This window comes from Leptonychotes weddellii, chromosome 1, assembly GCF_054177405.1.
Source record: "Leptonychotes weddellii isolate Sample4059 chromosome 1, ASM5417740v2, whole genome shotgun sequence".
Taxonomy (NCBI): Eukaryota; Metazoa; Chordata; class Mammalia; order Carnivora; family Phocidae; genus Leptonychotes; species Leptonychotes weddellii.
The window spans coordinates 32,957,423-32,977,268 of NC_138369.1; the positions used below are offsets into that span (position 1 = coordinate 32,957,423).

The following is a 19,846-nucleotide window of genomic DNA, read 5'->3' on the forward strand; positions in this document are numbered from 1 at the left end:
CGTAGAACTTTTGACTCCCCCCAAAACTTGACTACTAATAGGCTGTTGTTGACAGGAAGGCTTACTGATAACAAACACAGCCAATTAACACACATTTGGTATGTTGTACATATTACACAGTGTATTCTTACAATCAAGTAAGCTGGAGGAAAGAAAATATTAAGAAAATCGCGAGGAAAATAATTTACAGTACTATAAAAAAATCCACGTAAGTGCACTGTGCAGTTCAAATCCATGTTGTTCAAGGGTCAATTACAGATTTTATAAGGACTTTCAAACCCACCCCCTCCCAGCTCTTTAATTTAGCAGAATGGTTTTTTTGATGTTTTTTAAGGGACAATAGCATGGTTGAGAAGATATGCAACACACCTTTCAGACAAACTTCAAGCTCAGTCTTTTTTTTTTTTCATGAATAAAGTCTTCAGCTAGTAAAAAGCAATCATTCAGACTCAAATATGAGAATAACAAAACCCCAAATTCCTTTTTTAGAACCCACCCTGCTCAAACAGATTGAAGGCGGTTGTAACCCATAACGAACAGAGAAAAAGCCCTAAGCCTCTGTGTCACATGAAGGCCAAGTATTCTAAAGGAGAAGGACGTGATTATTTGTCTCTAGAGTTAGAAAGCTGTACCATAAAGGTAGCTCAATCAGCCCAATAGCTATCTCTTGAAGGCAATAATGCTCATTTCATGTGGACAAGATCCATCACCTGATTTGTCTAACTAAAAATGCAGATTCTAGGCTTTACCTCTAGAAAATCCAATATAGCAGCTCTGGGATAGGGTCAGGGGAGCTGCATCTGAACAGTGGCACCCAAGTGGTTCAGATGCAGACCCCAGAAAACACAGTGGGTAAGGTCCCACCAAAGCCAGGGACCAGACTCCAACTGGCACTTTCCTAGATTGTAGTTTTGTCTCATTCTCATTATTTCTTTCTTTTTTTTTTTCCTGCTGGGGAAGAGGGGGGCAGAGACCCTACATGAGAAGCATGAATACTCCCTGAATGTAGTCAACAACTCTGAGCCACAGCCAACTGGGCTGGGGACACCACATGGCCGGAGCGGGGCCAATCAGATGTTTTAAATTCTTCTCCAATGAGCCTGGACCAAGCTGTGGTAAAATCACGCTGTATTCATGCTTCACTAATACCAAGGCAACTTCTGGGGCTCGGAGGAGAAGCGGGGGCAGGGGGAGGGGGGGAGGAAGCGAGCATCTTCACTAATAGTGCAAATTCTAAGCAAAAGCCCTGGAGCAAAAGCAGCTCTCATCTGCTGTTCCCTTAGTGGGTCTCTGTTCCCACACGCCCCACACACTGAGCATCCTGCCTCATTTTGCCAGTGGTTTCCAGGACTTTCAAAGGAAATTTTAACTCTAAGCCATTTCTACCTGACATGCTGACTGCAGAACCAAACCCTCAGGTAAGATGCAATTTCGCCAAATAAGAACATAGTAGGTCCACTAAGAACTCAGGGCCAGCAGGTTGTGGCCCAAGAGCAGAGCGCGAGTTTGCAGAGAGAAGAGTGCAGAGCAGGTGCACAGTGAGAAACAGGGCTAAGCAATGACAGGACACTGCCCAAGTCCCCGATGGTCCTACTGCCTGGGTCTTCTCCCTTCAGAGCCGTGGGTGCATGCCAGGGTTTCCCAGCAGCTTTGTAATAACCACTGTACCTGCCCTTCCCCTCTCTCCTTGGCTTGTCTGTTACCTATCTGTGACACCAAAACTAGCAACAACACTAAGTGTGCAGAGAGAAATAAGACAGAGTCCTCATCCTCCAAGTCGCAGGGACCAAAATCGACCTTTGAGGGCAGTCACAAGGGGCCGTTTGCAGACTGTCAAGGCAGCCTGCAGGGAGAGAGAAAAATAATCCAGAGCCACAACACAATGAGACACAAGAAAAGTGACATCGAGGGAGAAGCTGCCTTGTTTCCAGAGAATTCCAGTTCCCACTTGTCTCTATAGATTCCATAAAACAATTCTAAATCATTGCAACCGCTTCCCTTCTGTTTCTTATAACCAAGCAATTCCTCCAAATACTATCTTAGGCCAAGAAGGAGAGTTTGTGGACCCTCACTAATTCACTTGCAACCCAGGAGCTGAAGAATTCACCCACTCTTACCATCCCTTATCCAACTGCTGAGATGGAAAGTGTCCTCACTCCAACACCGGTCACTGCAGTCGGTCACTGGCAGAGGCTTCTTTGGATATACTCCGAATTTAGTACTTAACACACTCCAAACTACTTGGAAAGGAGACAGTACTAAAGTCGGAAGGACTCTTTTCTCAACCACATTATGAGTCATAAATAAGGAGCTTACATTAATCACTTAAGCACTTCTAAACTATTCCTTTTCTTTCTTCTTCCTCTAATTAATTAATTAATTGGGGGGGGTGTTGCTCCATCTTAGAGGTGTATAGGAAAAACAGCTTCCAGGAGAAAATGCCTGAACGTAAAGTATGGGTGTTTGGGAAATGAACAGAATTCTAGCAAAGGCATAATAAAGCTTTCTACCACCCTACGGGAAAGGTCCCATTGAACATATTTATCATGTGCCACGATGCAAACCCATCGTGATGGTGGTTCGTCTGGGGGAGTAACAGAATGGAGCAGAAGATGTCCTACGTACAACGGACCATTTCTCCCAATGGCAGCACATGCACTGAACAGGGGAGGATGACGGTCATGCAGAGTGAAAAGTGACTTACCTCCCCGCGGCCTCTGCCCCAGGCCCACCTGAGCCATGGAGGGGCGCCAGGCAGGGATCCACGGATGCGAGATGCAGAGTGAGAAAGGCAAACACAGCACAGCCTGAGTGAGCGAGAGACCTCTAGATGGAAGGCGCCACTGGTGTTTTAACTTCCCTGAAGGTTCTAAGCAAGTTCTGGGCACTAAATTAAACAAAGAGGCTCTAAAAAACCATCACTGCAGAGAATTTAAATGGTGCACAGCCAACCAGCCTGCCGAAAGATGGATGACAAGGGGAGAGCAACACAGCAGCCAGCAAGGCGGACTCAGTTCCAGCTGGAAACGGGGTCAAAAGGTGGCTGAGGCATTGCCTTCCCAGAAGAAGTGAGTCACGAGGAAAGTCTGAAAAGGAGGGAAGGTGGTGGATTTGTTTTTTCCAGGGCCCACCATGGGCCCTGGCTTAGCAATATGGAAAGGAGCACCAGGAGCGAACAAAGGACGGGGCCATTCTAGAATGACTGGAGGATGCAAGATACCGAGGGCACCAGAGGCAAAGTCTGAGCAGCACAATGTGACCGCACAGCTAGACAAGTCTACGCTGCCTCGCTTGATCTGGATGGGTCAGGCAGGAAGATGCCACATGGGAGCTGAACAGCATGAGTTCTGGAACCAAAACAGTACAAAGCCCAGCCCTGGTAACCGCTCTCTGTGTGATTTGCTTGAGCCTCTGAAACTCTCAACTACCTCATCTGTGAAACAGGGACACCTGTGAACTACCTCCCTCACGAGTCTGTTAGAACTTATTTACAACTTTTAGTATGGCGGCGGCAGAGGGGTCGGCAGACGAGCAGCTCAATGGCCAGATCCCTCCAACGTTCTGCTTTTTATAGCCGGCAAGCTAGAAGTAATTTTTTCATCCTAACATGGTTGGCAAAAAATAAAAATATTTATTGCCATGTGAAAATGATATGAAAGTGATATTTAGTGTCCATAAAGTTTTATTGGAACACTGCCCCACCAGGGCATTTACATATTACCTCTCGCTACTTTCACACTACCACAGCAAAACTGAGAGTGGTGGACACTGTATATAGTCTGCAAAGCCTAAAGTATTTACTATCTGGCCCTTTACAGAAACATCTGCCAACCCCTGTACTGGCCGAGAGAAAGCATAACTGTCATCTGAGCCTCAATGTGTAAGTAAGGAAACTCAAGAGAGACAGTGAGTTTTTGTTTTTGGTTTTGTTTTTGAGATATAATTGACATATCATAAAATTCACTCTTTTAAATTGTACTACTGAATGGTTTTTAGTATATTCAGAGTTGTGAAACCATCACCACAATCTAAGCTTAGAACATTCTTACCACCCCAAAGAGAAACCCAGTCCCCTATTTCCCAGCTGCCAGTACCCACTAATCTACTTTCTGTTTCTCTGGATTTACTATATGTGGACATTTCATATAAAAGGGATTATACAATATGTGGCTTTATGTGTCAGGCTTCTTTCAGTTAGCATAATGTTTTCAAGTTTCTTCCAGGTCTCAGCATTTATCAGTACTTCAATCCTTTTTATTGCCAAATACTATTCCATTGTATGTCCATACCACGTCTTGTTTATCTATTCATTGGTTCATGGACATTTTGGTTATCTCGACTTTTTGGCTGAGTAATTTGTCTATTAACATTAACGTACACATTTTTACCTAGGTGTGATTTCATTTCTCTGGGGTACATACCTAGGAGTGGAATTGATAGGTCAGATGGTTACCTCTTTGTTTAACCTTTGGGGGAACTTCCAAACTGATTTCCTACCAACAATGTACAAGGGTTCCAACAGCTCTACATTTTCACCAATACTTGCCATTGTCCGTGTTTTTTATTGTAGCCATCCCAGTGGGTATGAAGTAACATCTCACTGAGATTTTGGTTTTCTTTGCCTAATGACAAATGACATTGGCAATTTTTTCATGTATTCATTGGTCATTTGTGTATCTTCTTTGGAGAAATGTCTATACATATATATTGCCCATCTTTTAATTGGGTGGTCTTCTTTGTTGAGTTGTAAGAGTTCTTTATATATACTGGATACTAGACCTTTACAAGATTTGCAAGTATTCCATTCTGTGGGCTGTCTTTTCACTTCCTTTTCTTTTCAATGATTTTATTTATTTTATTTGAGAGACCGAGAGAGACAGAGACAGAACGAGTGAGCATGAGCAGGGGGAGGGGCAGAAGAAGAGGGAGAAGCAGACTCTCCACTGAGCAGGGAGCCTGACTTGGGGCTCAATCTCAGGACCCTGAGCTCATGACCTGAGCCGAAGACAGATGCTTAACTGACTAAGCTACCCAAGCACCCTGTCTTTTCACTTTCTTGATAGAATCCTTTGAAGTGCAAAGGTTTTTGCTTGTACAAAAGATAAATTTTTAGTATTTTTTTAAACTTGAGTCCAATTTACCTATTTTTTTCTTTTGTTGCTTTTGCTTTTGGTGTCGTAGCTTAGAAATCATCACCCAACTCAAGGTCATAATGATTTACTCTTAAAAGACTTCTTCTAAGAGCTTTATATGGTTAGCTCTTATATTGAGGTCTTTGATGTATATGCTGTGAAACAGGGATCCAACTTCATTCTTTTACACATGGATATGCTATTGTCCCTGTACCTGAACTGTTTGTTAAAAAGACTATTCTTTCCCCCATTGAATTGGCTTGGCACCCTTGTTGAAAATCATGTACCATAAAAGTGTAAGTTTATTTCTGGACTCCCATTCTATTCCATCCATCTATATGTCTATCCTTATTCTAGGATCACAATTTCTTGATTATTGTAGTAGGTTTTAAATTCAGAAATTGCAAGTCCTTGAACTCTGTTCTTTTTCAAAAATGTCTTAGGTATTCTAAATAATCTGCATTTCCATAGAACTTTTAGGATCAAATTGTCAATTTCTGAAAACAAAAAAGACATTTGGAATCTTGATAAAAATTGCTTTGAATCTGTAAACCAATTTGGGGAATACTGCCATCATAAAAATATGAAGTCTTCCCATCTACGAACACAGGATATCTTTCCATTTAGTTTTTTTTTTTTTTTAATTTCTTTCAAGAATGTTTTGTAGTGGGGTCCCTGGGTGGCTCTGTCGGTTAAGCATCTGCTTTAGGCTCAGGTCATGATCCCACGGTTCTGGGATGGAGCCCCACCTCTGGCTCCCTGCTCAGCAGGGAGTCTGCTTCTCCCTTTCCCTCTGTGTGCTCGCTCTCGCTCTCTCTTTCTTGCTTTCTCTTTCTTGCTCTCAAATAAATAAATCTTTTTTAAAAAATAGCTTCAATGTGCAAGTATTATACTTCTTTTATTAAATTTATTCCTAAATAATTTTTGATGCAACTATAAATGGGATTGTTTCACATTATTTTATTAGTATAAATTTTAATATGGAGTAGTAGAAAATCAATGGGTGAGGGTGCAAGAAACAAGGACCAAAGCCTAAGAGAAAGCAAAGGTAAAACTAAAGCTGGATTTCAAGGAGATACAATATTCATGCCAGACTTCAAGTTCCTTGAGGGCAGGCACAGGGTCCATCTTGGGCATCCTGTACATCTAGCACACAGGACGTTCTCAAGAAACACCTGCTGAGTAAATATACTTCTCAACACTAGCAGCAAGTATTTAATCTGCATTTTCCATCTTAGGCAATGAATACGCTCACAAGTATTAGTTCCTTCAAGTCATAGGTTGGTTATAATGGTGTGGATTGCAGAGATCACAGCTTTATCGAGGCAAAATTTTCACATGCAAGAAAACAAGTTTGGTGCAGAATCTCCACCAGTTGACAAGCGCCTCTTTAGTTTTCCCAGCTAAAACGTTGGAAGAAAATGTCAGTAGACAAGGAAAAGAATAAGGGTAACTAGCAGAGGAAGCACACATTTTGCAAACAGCACTGGTCCTCTTGACAACAATGTAAACAACGTATAATGACACCCAAAGGTCAAACAAGCAATGCTACAGAAGGTACCAGACCAATAAAGGAGGGAGGAGGGTGAAAGAGGGGGCAAGAAGCAGCAACCGATCTACTCTGCAAAAGGGAAAGTTGAAACTAAAGGCCATATATGGTATTTATCACTACTATAGCTTCCCTTTGATGTCAAGGATAACATATAATCAATTAAAATAATAAACTTCCACGGGGAAGAAGAATACTCTGTGTTGTGCTGCCACCATGCCAAGTGGCTCACGTACGTGATCTCAGGAACTTCTTGCCACCATCCTGCGGCACCACCAGCTACTACTATCATCACCATTTCAGAACAGAGGGAACAGAGACCTAGAGGCATTAATGTAACTGGGTCCATCATCCCAACCACCACAGCTGGTATTTAAATCACTTAACTCCAAAATGCACACACTATGCAAAATGTGCGGAAATACAGATATAAACACCTATGTACATACTTACAAGTATAGCAAATATCTTAATACCCTGATAGAGTTACTAATTCTAATACTCTCATGCTAGTTAGTAATTTGATCCCACATGTAAGACAGTTTGGAAACAGACAACTGTCCTTACCCGTTTTAACTCGACAAGTTAAAGGGGTATGAAATTCCTAACAAAAAGTTGCTAATATTTTGGCACTAAAACCACACATAATGTAAACCTGGAAATTATATTGTTTCCAGCAGCCATTAAGTCAACGTTGGGTTTGAGTCCTGGATCTGTCACAAACCTGATATGTAACTTTGGAAGTATCCCCCGTCTTCATAATTTGCTCTGCCCTAATCTACAAAAGCACTGCCAATTCTATGATTCTACCAATTCACTCTCCTTGTAAGCTTTCAATTATTAAGTAATCAACTTTCATTTGTACCTTTATCAAACCAACTGGCCAATTACAGTTCTCAGCCCAGGTTAAAAGGGAAGAAGACTATCTGGGCATATTTGGAAATGCCCTTGATCAAAAAACCGTTTCTTCAGTAAAGAAAAAGGGTGTGGGGGTTGGGTGAAGAGATTTGCTTTGATAACATGCATCTTGAGCCCTTTCTCCCCTGGCTGGTCCATATCCTAAATCATTTCCTTGCTTTCACATAGTAAATTTTCTGCTAGATGTCTAGATATGCTGGAGATCAGGTTACAGTGTGAAGGACAAAAGATAAAAACAATCTGCATACTTCCATCTGGTTCTTCAGAACAAAGTCTAGAGACTTGAAATGTGAGGAGAGAAGCATGCTACTCTAGCTGCACAACAGATACCGCAAAATGTCACAGAAACAAATCTTTCAAGAGAATCAGAGATGTTGGAATGCGTAATTAACCAAAATTTACTCTGAGAGCACTGGGGGGAGGGGGGAGACCTGGCCAGTAAACACAATGTTGCCTCTATTCCAAAGGCATGAAAAGTTGAGACCAGACCAATGTATTAGAAAGTCCACAGTGCAGAGATGCTCTTATCATCCAGTGACTCCTGTTTAAAAAACAATCAATCAAAAAAAACCTTCTATATATTTATTAACACCATCCTGCCTCGTTTTTAGAACTCAAAAGTCAATACCCGAGGTTTGACTCTCGTCAAACTTTTCCTTCGCCACATGGCACCGGGCCACGCAAGACGTATTTTCGATATGAAAGAAACCAGAAGGTCCAATACAAACACGGGCTCTCCAATATATAAAATTTAAGAAAAGCCAGGGTCTGTGCAGAAAACATTAAACCAGTTTATATATCAAAATGATGAGGTTTAAGCAGAAATGCAGCATTAAAATAATTTACAAAATGGCTCAACGATGAACATTTTCCTCCATGAAAAAACAACACCCTTAATGTTTTTCATATGGCACATAAATTTAACAATACCTGCAGGAATATTTTCATTGGTTAAACCAACACCATAGGTCTTTTTAGCTCTTAAGCATATTACAATTCTTGCCTTTTTATAGCATTTTTGTTGTTGTTTGCACCCAATGTAATAAGCTTTTGAGAACAAGAAACAAACCACAATAAAAAGAAAAAAGGACTACTCTTTGTAACTGCAACTTTCACGAGAGGGGTGAGGGGGGGAGCGATTCAAATCTAGTTTTTATAGCTGCTATCTTGATGCAATTAGTGTAAAATAATTGTCTGCACAGGCCAAAGAAGAGGCTAAGTCGGGGTACTTGAATGCATTCCCGAAAATTCTTTCCCTGCCTCTCCCTTCAGCCTGCTGCAGCAGATGTTGGCCGTTAAGCCGCGCAGACGACACAGTTCATGACTTTTCTGAGACGGCGGTGTGCCACATCTGCAGTTGATGAAATGGAGAGCAGAAGTGTGGCAGACACACAGAGGAGAGTGTGAGCGAGGCAGGCAGGCGCGGGCTGGGCCAAAGGAACTGTCTTGAAGGCTGGCCTAAAAATAGACACACACTCACACTCCTCCACCCTCCGCATCCAACCTCACAAAACCGGGCCTGCCTGTCCTATTACGGAGTCAGCCTATGGCAGACACTTCCTGCATCCAACCTGGTCTGCGGATAACGCGAGAGCGTCGCGGCAGGAGCGGTGGGAAGCAGGCTGTGCAGCATCCTCCAAGTGCAGCTCCGAGATCTGAGCCTCGGTATAACTGGGCTGTGGTCCAAGTTCAGCTGGGCCCCCAGAGAAAGGCAATGCTTGTGTTTAGCCCGCACAATACTGACATAACATTAACAGATTTACATATGCAAAACTGTGAAGCAACAGGCATTCCCCCTCAATTGACCCACAGCTTGTAGTGTCTGCCGAGTTATTCCCCGCTTCGGCTCTGTAACCAAGTGGGCGGCATGCGAATACCATCTGGGTACCACTTATTGAAAACTGGCAGTCGCTCTGTAATAGGCAAGCTGGCAATAAGAGGGAAGGGAATAAATTGCATCATTTAGTTAACATCCACTTGCTCTGCGGCTGTTAAAAACCCATGACTGAATAATAATTTGGTTATTTCTTTTGCCAGAAACTGCTGTCAGCCAAATCGTACTACGCATGCTGCAGAAGTCGACTTGCAAAATTTCCACTTGAAAAGGGATCATCGAGGAGAATCGGGGCGAAATGGGCACCACTCCCTGCTTGTGAACAGTGGCGACTCCTGACGCTTGGTGGCTCCGTGGCCTCCAAGTGTCCTCATCAGCCCAAACACAGTCGACACCGCCCTGGTGAGCCACCGGGCCACGCGGCGCCACGGTGCCAAGCTGTGCTGTGCACTGATTGGCCCTAAGGAGCTCAGGTTCAAGGGCGTGTGTATGGCCAGTGACAGCTACGTGGGGGCAGATGTGGCCAGGCAAGCCTTGTCCCAGACTGCACATCCCCGAGCCTCTGCCTCAAACAAAGCGGGCAAGCAGGCGCACAGGAAACCTGAGCACGACCTGCCCGCATCCCGCTGATTCTGCACCCAGAGCAGTCAGACTACATCATTTCTCTCTGGTTTACTCAACTGCTTCCAACCTGACTAACAAAGAAAGTGCCAGAAACCTTAGACCACCACATAAAGGCAGAAGTGATCTTCAGTAAAAATCCATGTGTTTGAAGTGGTTCTCTTCTGGAAGTATTATGTAAAGACATGAGATTATCTTATTTACTATATACTGTGTGTGTGTGTGTGCACGTGTGTGTGTGTGTGTGTGTACACACACACACACACACACACATATATATTACTTTCCTTTTCTATGTCTCTTTTAGGAAACTCCGGGCTGAAATATGTAGAAGTGACCAATGCTGTGGCGGTTTTCAAAAAATATAAATATATTTTATTTTTATTTTTTCTTGTATGTGATCACAACAAGAATATGTTAGCTACATCTATGTGGCCAGCTGCTTCACTGGCTTGTACTGTATCCGTTGCTCATCAACTGGATTTTAATCTGGATTTCCTGAGCACTTAATTGGGGCGTAGCCTCAGGAGAAGGGGATTAGAGTGGATTCAAAGAGGCTGACACCTAGTCTTTGCTATCTGTCTAGTTGGGAAGATAAAACAAACTTGGGCTCCATTACCAAATGTATGGAAGGGCCAAATGCCTGGGCTCAGAGACCCCAGGAAAGTATAATTATTTATATGATTTTTTAACTGCTATAGCATTGGCCACTTGCAAATATTATAGTCTTCATTCTCCTAAAAGACACAGGAAAAAAAACAAATGGAAAGAAACAAAAGGAAAACCTGAACAGCCAAAAGAAAAAAAAAAGAAAAGAAAGAAATGAAAAAGCAGGGGGAAAAAAGACATGAAAGTACAAGTGAACACAGTTTGATCAAAGCAAAATGAGAGCCTTTGCAGTGGTTTTTTTTTTTAAGATTTTATTTATTTGACAGAGACACAGTAAGAGAGGGAACACAAGCGGGGGAGTGGGAGAGGGAGAAGCAGGCTTCCCGCAGAGCAGGGAGCCCGATGTGGGGCTCGATCCCGGGACCCTGGGATCATGACCTGAGCTGAATGAAGGCAGACGCTTAAGGACTGAGCCACCCAGGCGCCCCGCCTTTGCAGTGATGTTAATGGCAAAAATACATGTTTACAAAATCCAAACCTGAAACTCTCCTTACTTCTGCATTGAGGAAAATAGGCCAGACAATCTTTTAAAAGTCCAACACAAATAAAGAGCACTCAATTTTTATAAACAGGGTGGTCTCTATCAAAATAACTCACTCAGCTGTTTGTACGTTAAAATAGGCAAAACAGGATCATGAAGAAAGAGGAGAGAAAAAAAGAGGCAAAACCAAATTGTTATATATTTTATAAACCACAACTTTTGTAAGTCACCACATGTTTAAGTGAAACTCCGGTAACAGTTATTTTTCAAGGGAACGACAGCAGACGAGAAAGATAGATAATAAGAGTCTCCCCACTCCCCCCGCCCCGCCGATTCAGTTTATGATTGTAATCTTACCTTGCTCTAAACAGCTTACGAGGCAAGGCAAATCAAAGACTGTCACTTCTATATCCACAGATATCAAAAGATGTTAAGAATATAAAGCGAGAGGGTAAAGTTGCTCTTTGAAAGGACGAGGAAAAATAGTTGCAAGTTGCTGAGCTTATAATCAGTTTGTTAAAAGGAAGCAAAACAGTTATTTTACTCACACATACATGTGTGCACACAGAAACATACACACACCCACTAAAATCAGCACGCTCTCATGGAAATACCACTGCCTGAGGGTAAGGAGTACTGGTGTTTACTGAAATTCTGCTGCTGTCTAGCTGCGTGGCCTTGGGTAAGTCACCATTTCCCTGCGCCTGATTTTCTTTTCTTGGAAAAGAGTGATGTACAAACAAAGGCAGTGCTAGAATTCCCCAAATCTAAGCAAAATAATGGTTTTCCTAATAGCTCGTTATTGCACAATTATCATTACAAACTGAATCCTTCTTTTGAAAATCAATGAATTAGGGTAACACAGGATTTCAAAATTACTCTCATTTTACTTTGCAAGTTATTCTTAGGGTAAATATCGCTGGGGTTTTTGTTTGTTTTAAAAAATACACATGTTGAAGAACTGAACTGCTTTATGCAAATATTTATCTTCCAGAACATTATATGTTCCCTCAGCATTTGTTCAAAATCCAAAAAGTTTCCAGTAACGGCAAGATTTCCATTTAATATGCAATTCCTTAATAAATAACTATAATACAAAATTAACTTATATAGCCCATCACTTCGGCAAAATGAGGGAACCAAGAATTAAAAATCTAAAAAACCTACAACCCAAACATGATGTGGTCCATTCTAAGATTTTGGAAAATAGTGCGTTCCTAGAAAACATATTTTTAAGAAAACATATTTTACTGCCATGTCCCATTTTCACTTCTGCGTATTTAAAAGTAATCATTCCCTCCTTGTTGGTTTCCACTGTTTTATTCCCCCTAAGCTCTTCTACCAATGAACCATAGCATGTTTTTCCCTAAATGGCTTTAAATGCTGTATATGTTCTGGCAAAAGTCCAAAATTCCAGCCAACATCAGCATTTTCCAGTTAACCTTAATCAACTCTATTGTCTTTCAGAAGTGGAGACGATGCAATTGACCCTTGGTCAGGGGAGTATATGTAGGGCTTTCCCCAGGAGCAGTTAGGGATTTGTGCAAATCCACACAGTACCTTGCGCGATACCCTCCCCCACTCCAACATCCAAGCCAACTGGCGAGGGTTAGCAGTCAGTGGCCAGGAAAGAGAACGAAGGTAACTGGTCCACCACGAGACTCAGGAATTCCCGCTTTGGCCTCATTAGCAAGAGGGCTGGGCAGCCAAGAAAAAAGTTAACATTAGCCAAATACACCTGGTGAATCTTGTAAAGAATCAAGATTTGCTCATTAACTGAGCTTAGAAAGGTGTGATCTCCAAACCCAAAGAGCTATTTTCAGGTCCTTAATGGTACTAATTCTGTGATCAAGTTACAAATTCCATACGGTTCTTCATAAAGTCCCTTTAAAGAGGCTTTTGATGTTGGACAGTTGGGCCTTTTGCCCCTCAATCACATACGGACACACACATGACTTCTACGATGCAGGAGGCCCTCCAGGGTGAAACGGCCCATCCAGCAAAATCAAAGTTACCTGACCGCCCACATACTGCTGACCAGATGCCCCAAAGCAGGGAAACACACCCCCCCCATGCCTTCCCTTCCCATCAATGGTCACTAGACCACCACCGCTGCTCCTGGGAACACTCAGGGAACAGAAGCTCCTAGGCCCATCTCGAAGGGGCTCGTGGACAAGAGCAGCGGGGAGCCACCAAGTGTCTGCAGCTTGCTCTCTACATGGGCAAGGAGTCAGGGATGGGCATTCATCCTGCAAGGGCCGCCAAGGCACTCATGGAGCCCCATGCTGGCTTGGTCTTTCAGCTCTTAGCCGAAAATAAAATTTCAGTGTCCATTCTCATTATGAGCTCAGAAAAGGAAGGAAATAAGGGAGGGAGGAAGGAAGGGAAGAAAGGGGAGATGAACAGGCAGAGAGGTGGAAGAGAAACAGGGGGTGGAGGGAGGGAGGAAATTGCTTGCTATGAAGACAAAACAAATTGCGAAATCTAGAAATAAATACTCAGCTGAATTCCAACACGACTTGTCCTTTCTGTCCGTTTTGGGAAATAAAGCTCTCATCAAAGGCAAGAGGGTTTGAGGGGAATTCAGTATATCTGGGCTTTACATAAACTAAGTATTACAGGTTTCTAAAACAGTTGGGAAAAGGCAACCACCACCCCCACCGACCGGCAGTTTAGGATTTTACTCTTTCCCCCCCTGCATTTTGACACTGAGGATTCCAAACCCACCTACCAAAAGGTAACCAGAGCAGCCTCGAACAACCAGCTCAGAGCCCACCCAGGGCAAGGTTGGAGAGCAGGTTTGTGGAAGCCCAAAGTAAATGCTATGTGAGGACAGGAGCACCCGGCAGGTAGACAAACATTTCAGGCCTTATCCAGGTGTGTGGCTGGGGTGGGGCGAGGGTGGGGCGAGGGTGAGGCACAGATGGGCTCCCTGAGCCTCTGTGTTCCTGCGCACCCAAGTTAACATCCTTTCCAATGGCTCTGAATGCCATCAACAAAGTCCAGCCTCTAGCAAGGGCCACTCAAAGCCACAAAGAGGAAGAAACCCATGTTACGTGCAACTGATGAATCACCAAATTCTACCCCCGACACTAATAATACACTATGTTAACTAACTTGAAATTAAAAAAAAAAAAAGCAACACAGGTATTTCCTTCCTTCTGTGACATCAAAAGGCAAGTTGCCACTCCTGAGCCAAGAGGCAGGGATGGACACAAGCTAAAGACACAAGACGTTCTTGCGGAGAAATATTTCTGACACAATTAACCAACACTCTTCTTCCACCAAACACCTGGTTGGCTGCTTATCAGGAGCAACTCAAATTAAGCATTCTAGCACATCCTGGCAAGGTCCAGAGAGAAAAACGACAGCCACTGGACTTTTCAACCCTTTGGTGGTCATCATCACTTCTAATATTTACGAAGTATTATGGCAACACAGGCTTGAGCCCCTGTTATTAGCTGGAAGAAAAGATCTGAGGTTTGCCCCTCGAATCAGAAAAGGCCTCTTAAACCAAACTGACTTATCCAATCCCAGGGGAGGGGCCAGAACAACAGCAGCCCATTTCGTAAGAGGCCAAAGGGCAGCTTGGAAAAATGAACAGGGAGAGGGGATGAGGCAACTGTGCAGTTCCTTTTCTGCTGAGGCCTCTCCATGGGGCTTCATTCTTTGTTTTGAAGAGGCAGAAATTCCAGAATGGAGGGCATACCCATGTGTAAATACGTATTTGAAAATGGGGGTGACTTGCAGGTTATTTTAAACCATGGATCCCCACCACTGGTGTGAATGTTTAAAAAAAAAAAGAAAAAATGGACTGGGGCGCCTGGGTGGCTCTCAGTTGGTCAACTGTCTGAATCTTGGTTTCAGCTCAGGTCCTGATCTCATAGTCATGAGATCGAGCCCCACAGCAGGCTGTGCACTCATTGCGGAGTCCGCTTGGGATGCTTTCTCTCCCTCTCCCTCTGCCCCTCCTGCTCATGCTCTCTCTCTCTCCTTGAAATAAATAAATAAATCTTTAAAAAAAAATTTACCCCATTCAAGGTTAATGTGGGTGCAGGCTGAATAAGCAATGAGTGCAAGATCCCATCTCTAGTTTAAAACTAAAAAAATACATATACACACCCCTGTAAGTTTTCAGTGAGATGTAAAATTATTTTTCTCCCAAACATCATCATGAAGGTAACAGGCTATAATAAATCATATATAATAATAATTCAATCCTATGTACTTGATTCTTCCTCCAATTCTTTTATTTATTCCTCCCCCCTCTATTCCCTACACACCTTCAACTAGACATGGCCTCTAATACTCTGCAGGAAATGAAACTAAAGTCAAAACAAAAGCAAGTACTAGTACTAATCACTAATATTTAATCAGCACTTGTTATACAAAACCAGTCTTATTTGTATTATGTTGACTCATTTAATCAAAACAAGAACCTAATAAGGTAAATCATCCCATTTTACAGATTTAAAAACTAAGGCAGAGTGTTTAAGTAACTTACCCAAGGTCACACAGCTATTTAGAGGCAGGGCCGGAATTCAAAGCCAGGCAAGTTAACCACTATGCTATCCTGCCTCAAAGATGTATTAACCAAAGACATTAATTTTTTACTTTTGAGTTGCTAAGGGTCAACAAGTTAGTTATACATTTGATTTTCAAGGTTAAGCTTAACTTCATGAGATGTATGCACTGACTTTATATATGATGCAACTGAACTCTTAGCAACGTCCTAAGCTTCTACCACTTACAGCTATAACTACCGGAACAATGCAGTCAAATTATTCTTCTCTCCTACCTGATGTTTCTTCCGCGGCAACAGCTCAGTCACTGGTCTTTTGTCCGATCTCTAATTTCTGTACTAACTAAAAATGGATTTTTAAAACTCTAAAACAAACACACTTTAATAGCCCATACCCAGAATATTTTATTTCGCAGGTTATACATAACAATGGGAATGAAATTCCTTCTCAGCTTTGACAATAACGTTCAATCCTACAATGAACTGAAACTTGCTAGAAGCACTGTTAAGAAGCCCTACTGAAAAAATAGTAGATTATAATTATAGAATACTCTCCTTCTTGAAGTTGTTTCCCCACCCCTCAAAATGCTTCCTGGTAAACTCTTAATTTTTAAATGCCTCTTTGTATTTAGAACATCATTTGCTCAAGTTTGAAGATAAATGTATATTAAAAGATTTTTTTCAAAGGCAACTTTATTTTTAAAACTATACGACAAATGTAACACAAGTTCATGGTATCAAAGGATTTCAAATAATATAGCACAAAAAAATCAAAAGCAAGAGTGCTCTGCTGTCATCCTCCTGCCTTCAGCCCTTACCACAGCTTATTCTTCAGAAATAGCCACATCTTTAGTGTCAGTGATGGTACCAAGGGTGGGGAGGGGGCTTTGTGGACCCTTAGTTCTAATCCCCCATTAACTACTCCCTACCCAACCTCCGCCCCAAAGCAGTAAAATGATTAAATCACACAACATGCTGGTTAAGAGCACAATCCCTTATCCCTTTAACAAGACTGTCCGGATTTGAACCCTGTCCACTTCACTTACTAGCTATTTAACCTTGAGCCAATAAATTACTTAACCTCTCTGTGCCTCAGTTTCCACATCTGTTAAGTGAGAATAACAGCAGTACTTACCTCACTGAGTCGTGATAGAGGGATAAATGACTTACGTAAGCTAGTATTTAAAAGACGATTAGAATAATGCCAGGCACAGAAGTTCTATTTGGGTGACCATTAAGTATATTTTTTAAATAAATTAGTATCCAGTAAAGAAAAAGCAAAACCATGGAAGCCTACACCTAAAAGTGCTCAGGCAACTAAATTTGTAAAAAAAAGAAAATTATCAGGAAGAGAGGAAAATAGATTCTGCTTCTATAAACCCTTAAGTATCCCACTTACAGGAACAAACACTCCATTTTTATTAATCCATCTTGGAGTTTTGGTTCAGACTATAATGGTCAGTCCCAGTCAGCAGCTCATACATTCGGGCACCAGGTAAAGAAGTACATTTTTTGTGCACATATTCACTCTACTTTTACCATGCTATACAGCTGAGGTAAAAGCAACAGGCTTGCCATGCAGCTATCACTTCCAGACCTCCTTCAAACAGAACATACTCTCTTCGCAGCTCCTAAACAGACGTGATGAGCCGTCATTGTCGTTGTGTTTCCTCCCAGACTTCAGAGCATTGTATTTTTCTCAAGAGACAAATTATACAACTAGAGAGACAAAAACTCATGCTCACTTAAAAAATATTACCAACAAACATTGAGAAAGCTGTTTTCTCTAATATTTATGCACTTCAGAATGAGATTCTGAGAAGAATAATGCCTGAAATGGATAGCTTGAGCTTGGTGTGCATGTTATAGCTCAAATTCTCAAAGGAATAAATATAAATTTTTCCAAAGGAAACAACTGGTACAGCATAAAACTATCAGGCTCTACCCACAAAAACATTCTATAAAATGTCAAGACATTTATAAGAGTAAAGTGTGCTATAAAACAAAATGACATAAATTATAGTATATTTTTATTTGTTGATTCCGAACACAACATATAACTATCTGTCCCCAAAAATACCTCTGGGATTACTCAAATACAAAGGTAGGGCATGGAGAATTATTTTCCTCTTTAGTGAGTGGTACTTCCCTGGTCAAAAGAAAAACTTAGAAGCATAATAACAAAAACCAAAGTAACAAACGTGGCAATGGCCTGGACAGACAGATGACAAAAGTTGCAACCACGTTTCTCATGCATGGTGTTCCCAGGTTCAAGTTATAGATTATGTCTAATACATACATTTCTGACATAACAAACAAACATTCTATCTCTAGTTGTTTGTTCAAATAAATAAAAGGGGGGTGCCTGGTAGCTCAGTCCTTTGGGCATCTGACTCTTGATTTGGGCTTGGGTCAGGATCTCAAGGTTGTGAAACCGAGCCATGCATCCAGTTCTGTGCTCAGTGTGGAGTCTACTTGGAATTCTCTCTCTCCCTCTGCCCCTCCCCCAGGGGCATGCTCTCTCTAAATAAATTAATTAAATAAATAAAAATAAATAAATACATAAAAGGATTAATTAAATAAATAAAAATAAATAAATACATAAAAGGAATTTTTATTTCCTTTTGAAAATTAAAAATTATGGTAATTGGCTGTTTTTTTTGGGGGGGGAGGGACACAAAAAAATAGAGAAGGATTTATTGCTACAAATGTAAAGCTGACTATACCCTGTGATGCAATGAAAATGCCTCAGACACAAAACCTTTAAACCTTTTGATCTCTACCATCCATGACTAGGCTCCTAGTATAATTCAGACAGAAAGACTTCAAAGAATGGAATATGCAATTAAATCAAATCCCCTAAAGTTTTCCACCAAACCATCCTATTTGGGAAGTGTTTTAAATACTAGGCATTTAATATCTTTATTTTATTCAAACTTTCTGCAACTACATTCTACAATACAGGTATTCATCCTTTACTAAATGCCTATCTTTGTGTGAAGAACCCATGGACATACAAAAAAAAAAAAAAAAGACAATGTCCTGCCCTAGAGAGAATTAAGTCTAGCTTGAAAAAGAGCCATATAAAGAACTAATTAATTCCACCACTCTTACTGATCATTGTTCTGTAAGGCAAAACCAATGCAATAAAGCAGGAAAAAATATATAGGAAAAGGAGATGATATTGATATCTATGAGATGTCAAATATTCTTTCTTTTTTGAAATAGAACAAGTGAAACATAAGCCCTAATCTTAAAGAGTTCAACAAGGTGATCAAATACAAAATATGCAAAAATATGGAGCTGTCTACATACTGAAAATAATCAGCAACATATATTAATGACATATGTCTTTCTTTTGTAGTCATAGACATATAACTACAAAATTTTCATATGAAAGAAAAAGAAATACTTGAATAAAAGGATATTAAACTACTTCCCTGGATGTACAGAAAAGATACCAATTCTTCTGAGGTAACTTAGTTCTTATGAATTTCAATCAAAATGCAAAAGGAAATTTCTGCTAACAAAATATTCAAAAGGTGGTTTAGAAAAATCTTAAAACAAAAGAAAGGAAATAAAATTTCAAAGTATAATAAGGATTATGAAATAGTCAATATTAAATATTGTATAAAGCCAAAATAATTAAAGCACCATGGAACTGGCAAAGAATGCAGAAAAATCAGTAAAAATTTAAGAATATTGATGACAGTTTTTAAAGACAGCTAACATGTGAGTACTTACTATATGCCAAGTGTTTTATAGTTACCAACTAATTTTTCATCCTAACTTAGATTCTTTTGAAATTGATTAACAATAACAATAACATAAACAGAATAATTTTCTTAGATGTTCCTGTACTTTAATCAGTTTCTTGGCTGTAACTGTCTTTTTTACCACATCACCAGTAAGTTTCTAGAAGCATTTTAGGAAAAACATTGGTCTTAATATTTTATTTTCATAAAATTGTCTGCAATACTCTTCAAAGTTATATTTTACAATTATTAAGTATGAATTTCTGAGATTTTCAAATAGCAGTTATCTCTGCTCCATAATATTAGAAAATATACTCTCCACAGGTGCTAACATACCTATCAGCTACAACAAATTCCACTAAGTT

The 19,846-nt window shown here is 40.9% G+C and overlaps 1 protein-coding gene across 1 annotated transcript in view; it reads right to left on the reverse strand.

Moving 5' to 3' along the window:
• Positions 1-19,846, reverse strand: part of EIF4E3 (eukaryotic translation initiation factor 4E family member 3) — a 485,705-nt gene that overhangs the window by 301,484 nt on the left and 164,375 nt on the right. The gene's annotated exons all lie outside the window — the stretch shown is intronic.